Source organism: Phalangium opilio, unplaced genomic scaffold (genome assembly GCF_054372755.1).
Source record: "Phalangium opilio isolate 3A_F unplaced genomic scaffold, DU_Popi_V2 ptg000013l_1, whole genome shotgun sequence".
In the NCBI taxonomy this organism is placed as follows: domain Eukaryota; kingdom Metazoa; phylum Arthropoda; class Arachnida; order Opiliones; family Phalangiidae; genus Phalangium; species Phalangium opilio.
In genome coordinates this window covers 1,757,213-1,772,482 of record NW_028324148.1, presented here as the reverse complement: position 1 = coordinate 1,772,482, position 15,270 = coordinate 1,757,213, and the positions used below count along the sequence as shown (strand labels likewise).

General features: G+C 43.8%; 23 non-coding genes across 23 annotated transcripts; all 23 read right to left on the bottom strand.

Annotated features, from left to right (window-relative positions):
* Nucleotides 1-254: 254 nt before the first annotated feature.
* On the bottom strand, nucleotides 255-327 carry TRNAV-CAC (transfer RNA valine (anticodon CAC)). The gene has a single exon. It is a non-coding gene; the product is annotated as a tRNA-Val (tRNA).
* A 200-nt stretch (nucleotides 328-527) lies between these two features.
* Nucleotides 528-600, bottom strand: TRNAV-UAC (transfer RNA valine (anticodon UAC)). The gene has a single exon. It is a non-coding gene; the product is annotated as a tRNA-Val (tRNA).
* A 336-nt stretch (nucleotides 601-936) lies between these two features.
* Nucleotides 937-1,009, bottom strand: TRNAI-UAU (transfer RNA isoleucine (anticodon UAU)). Its single transcript has one exon. It is a non-coding gene; the product is annotated as a tRNA-Ile (tRNA).
* A 64-nt stretch (nucleotides 1,010-1,073) lies between these two features.
* On the bottom strand, nucleotides 1,074-1,146 carry TRNAV-UAC (transfer RNA valine (anticodon UAC)). The gene has a single exon. It is a non-coding gene; the product is annotated as a tRNA-Val (tRNA).
* A 199-nt stretch (nucleotides 1,147-1,345) lies between these two features.
* TRNAV-UAC (transfer RNA valine (anticodon UAC)) lies at nucleotides 1,346-1,418 on the bottom strand. The gene has a single exon. It is a non-coding gene; the product is annotated as a tRNA-Val (tRNA).
* A 1,021-nt stretch (nucleotides 1,419-2,439) lies between these two features.
* Nucleotides 2,440-2,512, bottom strand: TRNAV-AAC (transfer RNA valine (anticodon AAC)). Its single transcript has one exon. It is a non-coding gene; the product is annotated as a tRNA-Val (tRNA).
* A 609-nt stretch (nucleotides 2,513-3,121) lies between these two features.
* On the bottom strand, nucleotides 3,122-3,194 carry TRNAV-UAC (transfer RNA valine (anticodon UAC)). The gene has a single exon. It is a non-coding gene; the product is annotated as a tRNA-Val (tRNA).
* A 199-nt stretch (nucleotides 3,195-3,393) lies between these two features.
* Nucleotides 3,394-3,466, bottom strand: TRNAV-AAC (transfer RNA valine (anticodon AAC)). Its single transcript has one exon. It is a non-coding gene; the product is annotated as a tRNA-Val (tRNA).
* Nucleotides 3,467-3,669: 203 nt separating this feature from the next.
* Nucleotides 3,670-3,742, bottom strand: TRNAV-UAC (transfer RNA valine (anticodon UAC)). The gene has a single exon. It is a non-coding gene; the product is annotated as a tRNA-Val (tRNA).
* Nucleotides 3,743-3,807: 65 nt separating this feature from the next.
* On the bottom strand, nucleotides 3,808-3,880 carry TRNAV-CAC (transfer RNA valine (anticodon CAC)). Its single transcript has one exon. It is a non-coding gene; the product is annotated as a tRNA-Val (tRNA).
* A 610-nt stretch (nucleotides 3,881-4,490) lies between these two features.
* On the bottom strand, nucleotides 4,491-4,563 carry TRNAV-UAC (transfer RNA valine (anticodon UAC)). Its single transcript has one exon. It is a non-coding gene; the product is annotated as a tRNA-Val (tRNA).
* Nucleotides 4,564-4,626: 63 nt separating this feature from the next.
* TRNAV-UAC (transfer RNA valine (anticodon UAC)) lies at nucleotides 4,627-4,699 on the bottom strand. The gene has a single exon. It is a non-coding gene; the product is annotated as a tRNA-Val (tRNA).
* Nucleotides 4,700-5,716: 1,017 nt separating this feature from the next.
* On the bottom strand, nucleotides 5,717-5,789 carry TRNAV-UAC (transfer RNA valine (anticodon UAC)). The gene has a single exon. It is a non-coding gene; the product is annotated as a tRNA-Val (tRNA).
* A 199-nt stretch (nucleotides 5,790-5,988) lies between these two features.
* On the bottom strand, nucleotides 5,989-6,061 carry TRNAV-UAC (transfer RNA valine (anticodon UAC)). Its single transcript has one exon. It is a non-coding gene; the product is annotated as a tRNA-Val (tRNA).
* A 608-nt stretch (nucleotides 6,062-6,669) lies between these two features.
* On the bottom strand, nucleotides 6,670-6,742 carry TRNAV-UAC (transfer RNA valine (anticodon UAC)). Its single transcript has one exon. It is a non-coding gene; the product is annotated as a tRNA-Val (tRNA).
* Nucleotides 6,743-6,804: 62 nt separating this feature from the next.
* On the bottom strand, nucleotides 6,805-6,877 carry TRNAV-UAC (transfer RNA valine (anticodon UAC)). The gene has a single exon. It is a non-coding gene; the product is annotated as a tRNA-Val (tRNA).
* A 1,702-nt stretch (nucleotides 6,878-8,579) lies between these two features.
* On the bottom strand, nucleotides 8,580-8,652 carry TRNAV-UAC (transfer RNA valine (anticodon UAC)). The gene has a single exon. It is a non-coding gene; the product is annotated as a tRNA-Val (tRNA).
* A 2,932-nt stretch (nucleotides 8,653-11,584) lies between these two features.
* Nucleotides 11,585-11,657, bottom strand: TRNAV-UAC (transfer RNA valine (anticodon UAC)). Its single transcript has one exon. It is a non-coding gene; the product is annotated as a tRNA-Val (tRNA).
* Nucleotides 11,658-12,949: 1,292 nt separating this feature from the next.
* TRNAV-UAC (transfer RNA valine (anticodon UAC)) lies at nucleotides 12,950-13,022 on the bottom strand. The gene has a single exon. It is a non-coding gene; the product is annotated as a tRNA-Val (tRNA).
* Nucleotides 13,023-13,635: 613 nt separating this feature from the next.
* On the bottom strand, nucleotides 13,636-13,708 carry TRNAV-UAC (transfer RNA valine (anticodon UAC)). The gene has a single exon. It is a non-coding gene; the product is annotated as a tRNA-Val (tRNA).
* A 744-nt stretch (nucleotides 13,709-14,452) lies between these two features.
* TRNAV-UAC (transfer RNA valine (anticodon UAC)) lies at nucleotides 14,453-14,525 on the bottom strand. Its single transcript has one exon. It is a non-coding gene; the product is annotated as a tRNA-Val (tRNA).
* A 336-nt stretch (nucleotides 14,526-14,861) lies between these two features.
* On the bottom strand, nucleotides 14,862-14,934 carry TRNAV-UAC (transfer RNA valine (anticodon UAC)). The gene has a single exon. It is a non-coding gene; the product is annotated as a tRNA-Val (tRNA).
* A 63-nt stretch (nucleotides 14,935-14,997) lies between these two features.
* TRNAV-UAC (transfer RNA valine (anticodon UAC)) lies at nucleotides 14,998-15,070 on the bottom strand. Its single transcript has one exon. It is a non-coding gene; the product is annotated as a tRNA-Val (tRNA).
* Nucleotides 15,071-15,270: the final 200 nt, after the last annotated feature.

The window sequence follows — 15,270 nt, the reverse complement described above, 5'->3', positions numbered from 1 at the left end:
ACATAAACATATTAAATATATATAGCAAAATTTATTGGTTCTATTGCGATTAAGCCTATCTGTTTATAGCAGACTATATTACAGACGACTATTGACAAAACAAAACAAGTTGATAAAGTACTATGGGGTCGATGGTGGCGACACCAATTTGGACAAATTTCTCAGGGCTCTTCTTTCGTTTGACAGACTATAGTAATATTGCGTTTTCCAAGAGACCTAGCTTTTTTTAATGTCCTATATCGATGGTCAAAATGCGTATCTACAAGGGCTCGAACCTGGGACCTTCCGCCTGTGAAGCGGACGTGATAACCACTACACCATAGATACGTAGTAATGCTGAGTTTTCCAAGAGACCTAGTTTTTTTATGCCCAATCACGATGGACAAAATATGTATCTACCAGGGCCCGAACCTGGGACCTTCCACGTGTAAAGCGGACGTGATAACCACTACACAATAAATACGTACTAATACTGAGTTTTCCAAGAGACCTAGCTTTTTTTATGTCCTATCACGTTGGTCAAAATATGTATCTACCAGGGCTCGAACCTGGGACCTTCCGCGTGTAAAGCGGACGTGATAACCACTACACCATAGATTCGTAGTAATACTGAGTTTTCCAAGAGACCTAGCTTTTTTATGCCCAAACACGATGGACAATATATGTATCTACCAGGGCTCGAACATGGGACCTTCCACGTGTAAAGCGGACGTGATAACCACTACACAATAGATACGTACTAATACTGAGTTTTCCAAGAGACCTAGCTTTTTTTATGTCCTATCACGTTGGTCAAAATATGTATCTACCAGGGCTCTAACCTGGGACCTTCCGCGTGTAAAGCGGACGTGATAACCACTACACCATAGATTCGTAGTAATACTGAGTTTTCCAAGAGACCTAGCTTTTTTATGCCCAATCACGATGGACAATATATGTATCTACCAGGGCTCGAACCCGGGACCTTCCGCGTATAAAGCGGACGTGATAACCACTACACCATAGATACGTAGTAATACTGTGTTTTCCAAGAGACCTAGCTTTTTTTATGTCCTATCACGATGGTCAAAATATGTATCTACCAGGGCTCGAACCTGGGACCTTCCGCGAGTAAAGCGGACGTGATAACCACTACACCATAGATACGTCGTAATGCTGAGTTTTCCAAGAGACCTAGCTTTTTTTATCCCCATCACGATGGACAAAATATGTATCTAACAGGGCTCGAACCTGGGACCTTGCACGTGTTAGGCGGACGTGATAACCACTACACCATAGATACGTTTTAATACTGCGTTTTCCAAGAGAACTAGCTTTTTTATGTCCTATCACGATGGTCAAAATATGTATCTACCAGGGCTCGAACCTGGGACCTTCCGCGGGTAAAGCGGACGTGATAACCACTACACCACAGATACGTCGTAATGCTGAGTTTTCCAAGAGACCTAGCTTTTTTATGCCCAATCACGATGGACAAAATATGTATCTAACAGGGCTCGAACCTGGGACCTTGCACGTGTTAGGCGGACGTGATAACCACTACACCATATATAAGTAGTAATACTGAGTTTTCCGAGAGATCTAGCTAATTTTTAGGCCCAATCACGATGGTCAAAATATGTATCTACCAGGGCTCGAACCTGGGACCTTCCGCGTGTAAAGCGGACGTGATAACCACTACACCATATATAAGTAGTAATACTGAGTTTTCCGAGAGATCTAGCTAATTTTTATGTCCTATCACGATGGTCAAAATATGTATCTACCAGGGCTCGAACCTGGGACCTTCCGCGTGTAAAGCGGACGTGATAACCACTACACCATATATAAGTAGTAATACTGAGTTTTTTGAGAGATCTAGCTAATTTTTATGCCCAATCACGATGGTCAAAATATGTATCTACCAGTGCTCGAACCTGGGACCTTCCGCGTGTAAAGCGGACGTGATAACCACTACAACATAGATACGTAGTAATGCTGAAATTTCAAAGAGACCTAGCTTTTTTATGCCCAATCACGATGGACAAAATATGTGTCTACCAGGCCTCGAACCTGGGACCTTCCCCGTGTAAAGCGGACGTGATAACCACTACACCATAGATACGTAGTAATACTGAGTTTTCCAAGAGACCTAGCTTTTTTATGTCCTATCACGATGGTCAAATTATGCATCTACCAGGGCTCGAACCTGGAACCTTCCGCGTGTAAAGCGGACGTGATAACCACTACAACATAGATACGTAGTAGCGCTGAGTTTTCCAAGAGACCTAGCTTTTTTATGCCCAATCACGATGGACAAAATATGTATCTACCAGGGCTCGAGCATGGGACCTTCCGCGTGTAAAGCGGACGTGATAACCACTACACCATAGATTCGTAGGTGAGCTGAGTTTTCCAAGAGACCTAGCTTTTTTATGCCCAATCACGATGGACAAAATATGTATCTACCAGGGCTCGAACCTGGGACCATCCGCGTGTTAGGCGGACGTGATAACCACTACACCACAGATACGTAGTAATACTGAGTTTTCCAAGAAACCTAGCTTTTTTTATGTCCTATCACGATGGTCAAAATATGTATCTACCAGGACCCGAACCTGGGACCTTCCGCGTGTAAAGCGGACGTGAAAACCACTACACCATAGATACGTAGTAATGCTGAGTTTTCCAAGAGACCTAGCTTTTTTATGCCCAATCACGATGGAAAAATATGTATCTACCCGGGCTCGAACCTGGGACCTTCCGCGTGTAAAGCAGACGTGATAACCACTACACCATATATACGTAGTTATACTGAGTTTTCCGAGAGATCTAGCTAATTTTATGCCCAATCACGATGGACAAAACATGTATCTAACAGGGCTCGAACATGGGACCTTCCGCGTGTAAAGCGGACGTGATAACCACTACTCCCTAGATACGTAGTAATGCTGTGTTTTCCAAGAGACCTAGCTTTTTTTATGTCCTATCACGATGGTCAAAATATGTATCTACCAGAACCCGAACCTGGGACCTTCCGCGTGTAAAGCGGACGTGATAACCACTACACCATAGATACGTAGGAATACTGAGTTTTCCAAGAGAACTAGCTTTTTTATGTCCTATCACGATGGTCAAAATATGTATCTACCAGGGCTCGAACCTGGGACCTTCCGCGTGTAAAGCGGGCGTGATAACCACTACACCATAAATACGTAGTAATGCTGAGTTTTCCAAGAGACCTAGCTTTTTTATGCCCAATCACGATGGAAAAGTATGTATCTACCCGGGCTCGAACCTGGGACCTTCCAAGTTTAAAGCGGACGTGATAACCACTACACCATAATTACGTAGCAATACTGAGTTTTCCAAGAGACCTAGCTTTTTTTATGTCCTATCACGATGGTCAAAATATGTATCTACCAGGGCTCGAACCTGGGACCTTCCGCGTGTTAGGCGGACGTGATAACCACTACACCACAGATACGTAGTAATACTGAGATTTCCGAGAGACCTAGAATATTTTTATGCCCAATCACGATGGAAAAAACATGTATCTACCAGGGCTCGAATCTGGGACCTTCCGCGTGTAAAGCGGACGTGATAACCATTACACTATAGCTACGTAGTAATATTGAGTATTCCAAGAGACCTAGCTTATTTTAATGTCCTATATCTATGGTCAAAATGTGTATCTACCAGGGCTCGAACCTGGGACCTTCCGCGTGTAAAACGGACGTGATAACCCCTACACCATAGATACGTAGTAATACTGAGTTTTCCAAGAGACCTAGCTTTTTTTAATGTCCTATATCGATGGTCAAAATGCGTATCTACGAGGGCTCGAACCTAGGACCTTCCGCGTGTGAAGCGGACGTGATAACCACTACACCATAGATACGTAGTAATGCTGAGTTTTACAAGAGCCCGAGTTTTTTTATGCCCAATCACGATGGACAAAATATGTAGCTAGCAGGGCCCGAACCTGGGACCTTCCGCGTGTAAAGCGGACGTGATAACCACTACACCATAGAAACGTAGTAATATTGAGTTTTCCAAGAGACCTAGCTTTTTTATGTCCTATCACGATGGTCAAAATATGTATCTACCAGGGCTCGTACCTGGGACCTTCCGCGTGTAAAGCGGACGTGATAACCAATACACCATAGATACGTAGTAATGCTAAGTTTTCCAAGAGACCTAGCTTTTTTATGCCCAATCACGATGGACAAAATATGCATCTACCAGCGCTCGAACCTGGGACCTTCCACGTGTTAGGCGGACGTGATAACCACTACACCATATATACGTAGTTATACTGAGTTTTCCGAGAGATCTAGCTAATTTTTATGCCCAATCACGATGGACAAAAAATGTATCTACCAGGGCTCGAACCTGGGACCTTCCGCGTGTAAAGCGGACGTGATAACCACTACTCCCTAGATACGTAGTAATACTGAGTTTTCCAAGAGACCTAGCTTTTTTTATGTCCTATCACGATGGTCAAAATATGTATCTACCAGGACCCGAACCTGGGACCTTCCGCGTGTAAAGCGGACGTGATAACCACTACACCATAGATACGTTTTAATACTGCGTTTTCCAAGAGAACTAGCTTTTTTATGTCCTATCACGATGGTCGAAATATGTATCTACCAGGGCTCGAACCTGGGACCTTCCGCGGGTAAAGCGGACGTGATAACCACTACACCATAGATACGTCGTAATGCTGAGTTTTCCAAGAGACCTAGCTTTTTTATGCCCAATCACGATGGACAAAATATGTATCTAACAGGGCTCGAACCTGGGACCTTCCGCGTGTAAAGCGGACGTGATAACCACTACAACATAGATACGTAGTAATGCTGAAATTTCCAAGAGACCTAGCTTTTTTATGCCCAATCACGATGGACAAAATATGTGTCTACCAGGCCTCGAACCTGGGACCTTCTCCGTGTAAAGCGGACGTGATAACCACTACACCATACATACGTAGTAATACTGAGTTTTCCAAGAGACCTAGCTTTTTTATGTCCTATCACGATGGTCAAATTATGCATCTACCAGGGCTCGAACCTGGAACCTTCCGCGTGAAAAGCGGACGTGATAACCACTACAACATAGATACGTAGTAGCGCTGAGTTTTAAAAGAGACCTAGCTTTTTTATGCCCAATCACGATGGACAAAATATGTATCTACCAGGGCTAGAACATGGGACCTTCCGCGTGTAAAGCGGACGTGATAACCACTACACCATAGATTCGTAATTGAGCTGAGTTTTCCAAGAGACCTAGCTTTTTTATGCCCAATCACGATGGAAAAATATGTATCTACCCGGGCTCGAACCTAGGACCTTCCGCGTGTAAAGCGGACGTGATAAACACTACACCATATATACGTAGTTATACTGAGTTTTCCGAGAGATCTAGCTAATTTTTATGCCCAATCACGATGGACAAAACATGTATCTACCAGGGCTCGAACATGGGACCTTCCGCGTGTAAAGCGTACGTGATAACCACTACTCCCTAGATACGTAGTAATGCTGAGTTTTCCAAGAGACCTAGCTTTTTTTATGTCCTATCACGATGGTCAAAATATGTATCTACCAGAACCCGAACCTGGGACCTTCCGCGTGTAAAGCGGACGTGATAACCACTACATCATAGATACGTAGTAATACTGAGTTTTCCAAGAGAACTAGCTTTTTTATGTCCTATCACGATGGTCAAAATATGTATCTACCAGGGCTCGAACCTGGGACCTTCCGCGTGTAAAGCGGGCGTGATAACCACTACACCATAAATACGTAGTAATGCTGAGTTTACCGAGAGATCTTGCTTTTTTATGCCCAATCACGATGGACAAAATATGTATCTAACAGGGCTCGAACCTGGGACCTTGCACGTGTTAGGCGGACGTGATAACCACTCCACCATATATAAGTAGTAATACTGAGTTTTCCAAGAGACCTAGCTTTTTTATGCCCAATCACGATGGACAAAATATGTATCTACCAGGACCCGAACCTGGGACCTTCCGCGTGTAAAGCGGACGTGATAACCACTACACCATAGATACGTAGTAATACTGAGTTTTCCAAAAGAACTAGCTTTTTTATGTCCTATCACGATGGTCAGAATATGTATCTACCAAGGCTCGAACCTGGGACCTTCCGCGTGTAAAGCGGGCGTGATAACCACTACACCATAAATACGTAGTAGTGCTGAGTTTTCCGAGAGATCTAGCTTTTTTATGCCCAATCACGATGGACAAAATATGTATCTAACAGGGCTCGAACCTGGGACCTTGCACGTGTTAGGCGGACGTGATAACCACGCCACCATATATAAGTAGTAATACTGAGTTTTCCGAGAGATCTAGCTAGTTTTTATGTCCAATTACGATGGACAAAACATGTATCAACCAGGGCTCGAACATGGACCTTCCGCCTGTAAAGCGGACGTGATAACCACTACACCATAGATACGTAGTAATACTGAGTTTTCCAAGAGACCTAGCTTTTTTATGTCCTATCACGATGGTCAAAATATGTATCTACCAGAACCCGAACCTGGGACCTTCCGCGTGTAAAGCGGACGTGATAACCACTACACCATAGATACGTAGTAATAGTGAGTTTTCCAAGAGAACTAGCTTTTTTATGTCCTATCACGATGGTCAAAATATGTATCTACCAGGGCTCGAACCTGGGACCTTCCGCGTGTAAAGCGGGCGTGATAACCACTACACCATAAATACGTAGTAATGCTGAGTTTTCCAAGAGACCTTGCTTTTTTATGCCCAATCACGATGGAAAAATATGTATCTACCCGGGCTCGAACCTGGGACCTTCCGCGTGTAAAGCGGACGTGATAACCACTACACCATAGATACGTAACAATACTGAGTTTTCCAAGAGACCTAGCTTTTTTTATGTCCTATAACGATGGACAAAGTTGTTATCTAACAGGGCTCGAACCTGGGACCTTGCACGTGTTAGGCGGACGTGATAACCACTACACCATATATAAGTAGTAATACTGAGTTTTCCGAGAGATCTAGCTAATTTTTATGCCCAATCACGATGGACAAAATATGTATCTAACAGGGCTCGAACCTGGGACCTTGCACGTGTTAGGCGGACGTGATAATCACTCCACCATATATAAGTAGTAATACTGAGTTTTCCGAGAGACCTAGCTTTTTTATGCCCAGTCACGATGGACAAAATATGTATCTACCAGGGCTAGAACATGGGACCTTCCGCGTATAAAGCGGACGTGATAACCACTACACCATAGATTCGTAATTGAGCTGAGTTTTCCAAGAGACCTAGCTTTTTTATGCCCAATCACGATGGAAAAATATGTATCTACCCGGGCTCGAACCTGGGACCTTCCGCGTGTAAAGCGGACGTGATAAACACTACACCATATATACGTAGTTATACTGAGTTTTCCGAGAGATCTAGCTAATTTTTATGCCCAATCACGATGGACAAAACATGTATCTACCAGGGCTCGAACATGGGACCTTCCGCGTGTAAAGCGGGCGTGATAACCACTACACCATAAATACGTAGTAATGCTGAGTTTACCGAGAGATCTTGCTTTTTTATGCCCAATCACGATGGACAAAATATGTATCTAACAGGGCTCGAACCTGGGACCTTGCACGTGTTAGGCGGACGTGATAACCACTCCACCATATATAAGTAGTAATACTGAGTTTTCCAAGAGACCTAGCTTTTTTATGCCCAATCACGATGGACAAAATATGTATCTACCAGGGCTCGATCATGGGACCTTCCGCGTGTAAAGCGGACGTGATAACCACTACACCGTAGATACGTAGTAATACTGAGTTTTCCAAGAGACCTAGCTTTTTTTGTGTCCTATCACGATGGTCAAAATATGTATCTACCAGGACCCGACCGTGGGACCTTCCGCGTGTAAAGCGGACGTGATAACCACTACACCATAGATACGTAGTAATACTGAGTTTTCCAAAAGAACTAGCTTTTTTATGTCCTATCACGATGGTCAGAATATGTATCTACCAAGGCTCGAACCTGGGACCTTCCGCGTGTAAAGCGGGCGTGATAACCACTACACCATAAATACGTAGTAGTGCTGAGTTTTCCGAGAGATCTAGCTTTTTTATGGACAATCACGATGGACAAAATATGTATCTAACAGGGCTCGAACCTGGGACCTTGCACGTGTTAGGCGGACGTGGTAACCACTCCACCATATATAAGTAGTAATACTGAGTTTTCCGAGAGATCTAGCTAATTTTTATGTCCAATCACGATGGACAAAACATGTATCTACCAGGGCTCGAACATGGACCTTCCGCCTGTAAAGCGGACGTGATAACCACTACTCCCTAGATACGTAGTAATACTGAGTTTTCCAAGAGACCTAGCTTTTTTTATGTCCTATCACGATGGTCAAAATATGTATCTACCAGGACCCGAACCTGGGACCTTCCGCGTGTAAAGCGGACGTAATAACCACTACACCATAGATACGTTTTAATACTGCGTTTTCCAAGAGAACTAGCTTTTTTATGTCCTATCACGATGGTCGAAATATGTATCTACCAGGGCTCGAACCTGGGACCTTCCGCGGGTAAAGCGGACGTGATAACCACTACACCATAGATACGTCGTAATGCTGAGTTTTCCAAGAGACCTAGCTTTTTTATGCCCAATCACGATGGACAAAATATGTATCTAACAGGGCTCGAACCTGGGACCTTGCACGTGTTAGGCGGACGTGATAACCACTACACCATATATAAGTAGTAATACTGAGTTTTCCGAGAGATCTAGCTAATTTTTAGGCCCAATCACGATGGTCAAAATATGTTTCTACCAGGGCTCGAACCTGGGACCTTCCGCGTGTAAAGCGGACGTGATAACCACTACAACATAGATACGTAGTAATGCTGAAATTTCCAAGAGACCTAGCTTTTTTATGCCCAATCACGATGGACAAAATATGTGTCTACCAGGCCTCGAACCTGGGACCTTCTCCGTGTAAAGCGGACGTGATAACCACTACACCATAGATACGTAGTAATACTGAGTTTTCCAAGAGACCTAGCTTTTTTATGTCCTATCACGATGGTCAAATTATGCATCTACCAGGGTTCGAACCTGGAACCTTCCGCGTGTAAAGCGGACGTGATAACCACTACAACATAGATACGTAGTGGCGCTGAGTTTTCCAAGAGACCTAGCTTTTTTATGCCCAATCACGATGGACAAAATATGTATCTAACAGGGCTCGAACCTGGGACCTTGCACGTGTTAGGCGGACGTGATAACCACTCCACCATATATAAGTAGTAATACTGAGTTTTCCGAGAGATCTAGCTAATTTTTATGTCCAATCACGATGGACAAAACATGTATCTACCAGGGCTCGAACATGGACTTTCCGCCTGTAAATCGGACGTGATAACCACTACTCCCTAGATACGTAGTAATACTGAGTTTTCCAAGAGACCTAGCTTTTTTTATGTCCTATCACGATGGTCAAAATATGTATCTACCAGGACCCGAACCTGGGACCTTCCGCGTGTAAAGCGGACGTAATAACCACTACACCATAGATAAGTTTTAATACTGCGTTTTCCAAGAGAACTAGCTTTTTTATGTCCTATAACGATGGTCGAAATATGTATCTTACTGGGCTCGAACCTGGGACCTTCCGCGGGTAAAGCGGACGTGATAACCACTACACCATAGATACGTCGTAATGCTGAGTTTTCCAAGAGACCTAGCTTTTTTATGCCCAATCACGATGGACAAAATATGTATCTAACAGGGCTCGAACCTGGGACCTTGCACGTGTTAGGCGGACGTGATAACCACTACACCATATATAAGTAGTAATACTGAGTTTTCCGAGAGATCTAGCTAATTTTTAGGCCCAATCACGATGGTCAAAATATGTTTCTACCAGGGCTCGAACCTGGGACCTTCCGCGTGTAAAGCGGACGTGATAACCACTACAACATAGATACGTAGTAATGCTGAAATTTCCAAGAGACCTAGCTTTTTTATGCCCAATCACGATGGACAAAATATGTGTCTACCAGGCCTCGAACATGGGACCTTCTCCGTGTAAAGGGGACGTGATAACCACTACACCATAGATACGTAGTAATACTGAGTTTTCCAAGAGACCTAGCTTTTTTATGTCCTATCACGATGGTCAAATTATGCATCTACCAGGGCTCGAACCTGGAACCTTCCGCGTGTAAAGCGGACGTGATAACCACTACAACATAGATACGTAGTAGCGCTGAGTTTTCCAAGAGACCTAGCTTTTTTATGCCCAATCACGATGGACAAAATATGTATCTACCAGGGCTAGAACATGGGAACTTCCGCGTGTAAAGCGGACGTGATAAACACTACACCATATATACGTAGTTATACTGAGTTTTCCGAGAGATCTAGCTAATTTTTATGCCCAATCACGATGGACAAAACATGTATCTACCAGGGCTCGAACATGGGACCTTCCGCGTGTAAAGCGTACGTGATAACCACTACTCCCTAGATACGTAGTAATGCTGAGTTTTCCTAGAGACCTAGCTTTTTTTATGTCCTATCACGATGGTCAAAATATGTATCTACCAGAACCCGAACCTGGGACCTTCCGCGTGTAAAGCGGACGTGATAACCACTACATCATAGATACGTAGTAATACTGAGTTTTCCAAGAGAACTAGCTTTTTTATGTCCTATCACGATGGTCAAAATATGTATCTACCAGGGCTCGAACCTGGGACCTTCCGCGTGTAAAGCGGGCGTGATAACCACTACACCATAAATATGTAGTAGTGCTGAGTTTTCCGAGAGATCTAGCTTTTTTATGCCCAATCACGATGGACAAAATATGTATCTAACAGGGCTCGAACCTGGGACCTTCCGCGTGTAAAGCGGACGTGATAACCACTACACCATACATACGTAACAATACTGAGTTTTCCAAGAGACCTAGCTTTTTTATGTCCTATCACGATGGACAAAGTTGTTATCTAACAGGGCTCGAACCTGGGCCCTTGCACGTGTTAGGCGGACGTGATAACCACTACACCATATATAAGTAGTAACACTGAGTTTTCCGAGAGATCTAGCTAATTTTTATGCCCAATCACGATGGACAAAATATGTATATAACAGGGCTCGAACCTGGGACCTTGCACGTGTTAGGCGGACGTGATAATCACTCCACCATATATAAGTAGTAATACTGAGTTTTCCGAGAGACCTAGCTTTTTTATGCCCAATCACGATGGACAAAATATGTATCTACCAGGGCTCGAACATGGGACCTTCCGCGTGTAAAGCTGACGTGATAACCACTACACCCTAGCTACGTAGCAATACTGAGTTTTCCAAGAGACCTAGCTTTTTTATGTCCTATCACGATGGACAAAGTTGTTATCTAACAGGGCTCGAACCTGGGACCTTCCGCGTGTAAAGCGGACGTGATAACCACTACACCATAGATACGTAGTAATACTGAGTTTTCCGAGAGATCTAGCTAATTTTTAGGCCCAATCACGATGGTCAAAATATGTATCTACCAGGGCTCGAACCTGGGACCTTCCGCGTGTAAAGCGGACGTGATAACCACTACACCATACATACGTAGTAATACTGAGTTTTCCAAGAGACCTAGCTTTTTTATGTCCTATCACGATGGTCAAATTATGCATCTACCAGGGTTCGAACCTGGAACCTTCCGCGTGTAAAGCGGACGTGATAACCACTACAACATAGATACGTAGTAGCGCTGAGTTTTCCAAGAGACCTAGCTTTTTTATGCCCAATCACGATGGACAAAATATGTATCTAACAGGGCTCGAACCTGGGACCTTGCACGTGTTAGGCGGACGTGATAACCACTACACCATATATAAGTAGTAATACTGAGTTTTCCGAGAGATCTAGCTAATTTTTAGGCCCAATCACGATGGTCAAAATATGTTTCTACCAGGGCTCGAACCTGGGACCTTCCGCGTGTAAAGCGGACGTGATAACCACTACAACATAGATACGTAGTAATGCTGAAATTTCCAAGAGACCTAGCTTTTTTATGCCCAATCACGATGGACAAAATATGTGTCTACCAGGCCTCGAACATGGGACCTTCTCCGTGTAAAGGGGACGTGATAACCACTACACCATAGATACGTAGTAATACTGAGTTTTCCAAGAGACCTAGCTTTTTTATGTCCTATCACGATGGTCAAATTATGCATCTACCAGGGCTCGAACCTGGAACCTTCCGCGTGTAAAGCGGACGTGATAACCACTACAACATAGATACGTAGTAGCGCTGAGTTTTCCAAGAGACCTAGCTTTTTTATGCCCAATCACGATGGACAAAATATGTATCTACCAGGGCTAGAACATGGGAACTTCCGCGTGTAAAGCGGACGTGATAAACACTACACCATATATACGTAGTTATACTGAGTTTTCCGAGAGATCTAGCTAATTTTTATGCCCAATCACGATGGACAAAACATGTATCTACCAGGGCTCGAACATGGGACCTTCCGCGTGTAAAGCGTACGTGATAACCACTACTCCCTAGATACGTAGTAATGCTGAGTTTTCCTAGAGACCTAGCTTTTTTTATGTCCTATCACGATGGTCAAAATATGTATCTACCAGAACCCGAACCTGGGACCTTCCGCGTGTAAAGCGGACGTGATAACCACTACATCATAGATACGTAGTAATACTGAGTTTTCCAAGAGAACTAGCTTTTTTATGTCCTATCACGATGGTCAAAATATGTATCTACCAGGGCTCGAACCTGGGACCTTCCGCGTGTAAAGCGGGCGTGATAACCACTACACCATAAATATGTAGTAGTGCTGAGTTTTCCGAGAGATCTAGCTTTTTTATGCCCAATCACGATGGACAAAATATGTATCTAACAGGGCTCGAACCTGGGACCTTCCGCGTGTAAAGCGGACGTGATAACCACTACACCATAGATACGTAACAATACTGAGTTTTCCAAGAGACCTAGCTTTTTTTATGTCCTATCACGATGGACAAAGTTGTTATCTAACAGGGCTCGAACCTGGGCCCTTGCACGTGTTAGGCGGACGTGATAACCACTACACCATATATAAGTAGTAACACTGAGTTTTCCGAGAGATCTAGCTAATTTTTATGCCCAATCACGATGGACAAAATATGTATATAACAGGGCTCGAACCTGGGACCTTGCACGTGTTAGGCGGACGTAATAATCACTCCACCATATATAAGTAGTAATACTGAGTTTTCCGAGAGACCTAGCTTTTTTATGCCCAATCACGATGGACAAAATATGTATCTACCAGGGCTCGAACATGGGACCTTCCGCGTGTAAAGCTGACGTGATAACCACTACACCCTAGCTACGTAGCAATACTGAGTTTTCCAAGAGACCTAGCTTTTTTTATGTCCTATCACGATGGACAAAGTTGTTATCTAACAGGGCTCGAACCTGGGACCTTCCGCGTGTAAAGCGGACGTGATAACCACTACACCATAGATACGTAGTAATACTGAGTTTTCCGAGAGATCTAGCTAATTTTTAGGCCCAATCACGATGGTCAAAATATGTATCTACCAGGGCTCGAACCTGGGACCTTCCGCGTGTAAAGCGGACGTGATAACCACTACACCATACATACGTAGTAATACTGAGTTTTCCAAGAGACCTAGCTTTTTTATGTCCTATCACGATGGTCAAATTATGCATCTACCAGGGTTCGAACCTGGAACCTTCCGCGTGTAAAGCGGACGTGATAACCACTACAACATAGATACGTAGTAGCGCTGAGTTTTCCAAGAGACCTAGCTTTTTTATGCCCAATCACGATGGACAAAATATGTATCTACCAGGGCTAGAACATGGGACCTTCCGCGTGTAAAGCGGACGTGATAACCACTACACCATAGATTCGTAATTTAGCTGAGTTTTCCAAGAGACCTAGCTTTTTTATGCCCAATCACGATGGAAAAATATGTATCTACCCGGGCTCGAACCTGGGACCTTCCGCGTGTAAAGCGGACGTGATAAACACTACACCATATATACGTAGTTATACTGAGTTTTCCGAGAGATCTAGCTAATTTTTATGCCCAATCACGATGGACAAAACATGTATCTACCAGGGCTCGAACATGGGACCTTCCGCGTGTAAAGCGTACGTGATAACCACTACTCCCTAGATACGTAGTAATGCTGAGTTTTCCAAGAGACCTAGCTTTTTTTATGTCCTATCACGATGGTCAAAATATGTATCTACCAGAACCCGAACTGGGACCTTCCGCGTGTAAAGCGGACGTGATAACCACTACATCATAGATACGTAGTAATACTGAGTTTTCCAAGAGAACTAGCTTTTTTATGTCCTATCACGATGGTCAAAATATGTATCTACCAGGGCTCGAACCTGGGACCTTCCGCGTGTAAAGCGGGCGTGATAACCACTACACCATAAATACGTAGTAATGCTGAGTTTACCGAGAGATCTTGCTTTTTTATGCCCAATCACGATGGACAAAATATGTATCTAACACGGCTCGAACCTGGGACCTTGCACGTGTTAGGCGGACGTGATAACCACTCCACCATATATAAGTAGTAATACTGAGTTTTCCAAGAGACCTAGCTTTTTTATGCCCAATCACGATGGACAAAATATGTATCTACCAGGGCTCGAACATGGGACCTTCCGCGTGTAAAGCGGACGTGATAACCACTACACCGTAGATACGTAGTAATACTGAGTTTTCCAAGAGACCTAGCTTGTTTTGTGTCCTATCACGATGGTCAAAATATGTATCTACCAGGACCCGAACCTGGGACCTTCCGCGTGTAAAGCGGACGTGATAACCACTACACCATAGATACGTAGTAATACTGTGTTTTCCAAAAGAACTAGCTTTTTTATGTCCTATCACGATGGTCAGAATATGTATCTACCAAGGCTCGAACCTGGGACCTTCCGCGTGTAAAGCGGACGTGATAACCACTACACCATAAATACGTAGTAGTGCTGAGTTTTCCGAGAGATCTAGCTTTTTTATGCCCAATCACGATGGACAAAATATGTATCTAACAGGGCTCGAACCTGGGACCTTGCACGTGTTAGGCGGACGTGATAACCACGCCACCATATATAAGTAGTAATACTGAGTTTTCCGAGAGATCTAGCTAATTTTTATGTCCAATTACGATGGACAAAAC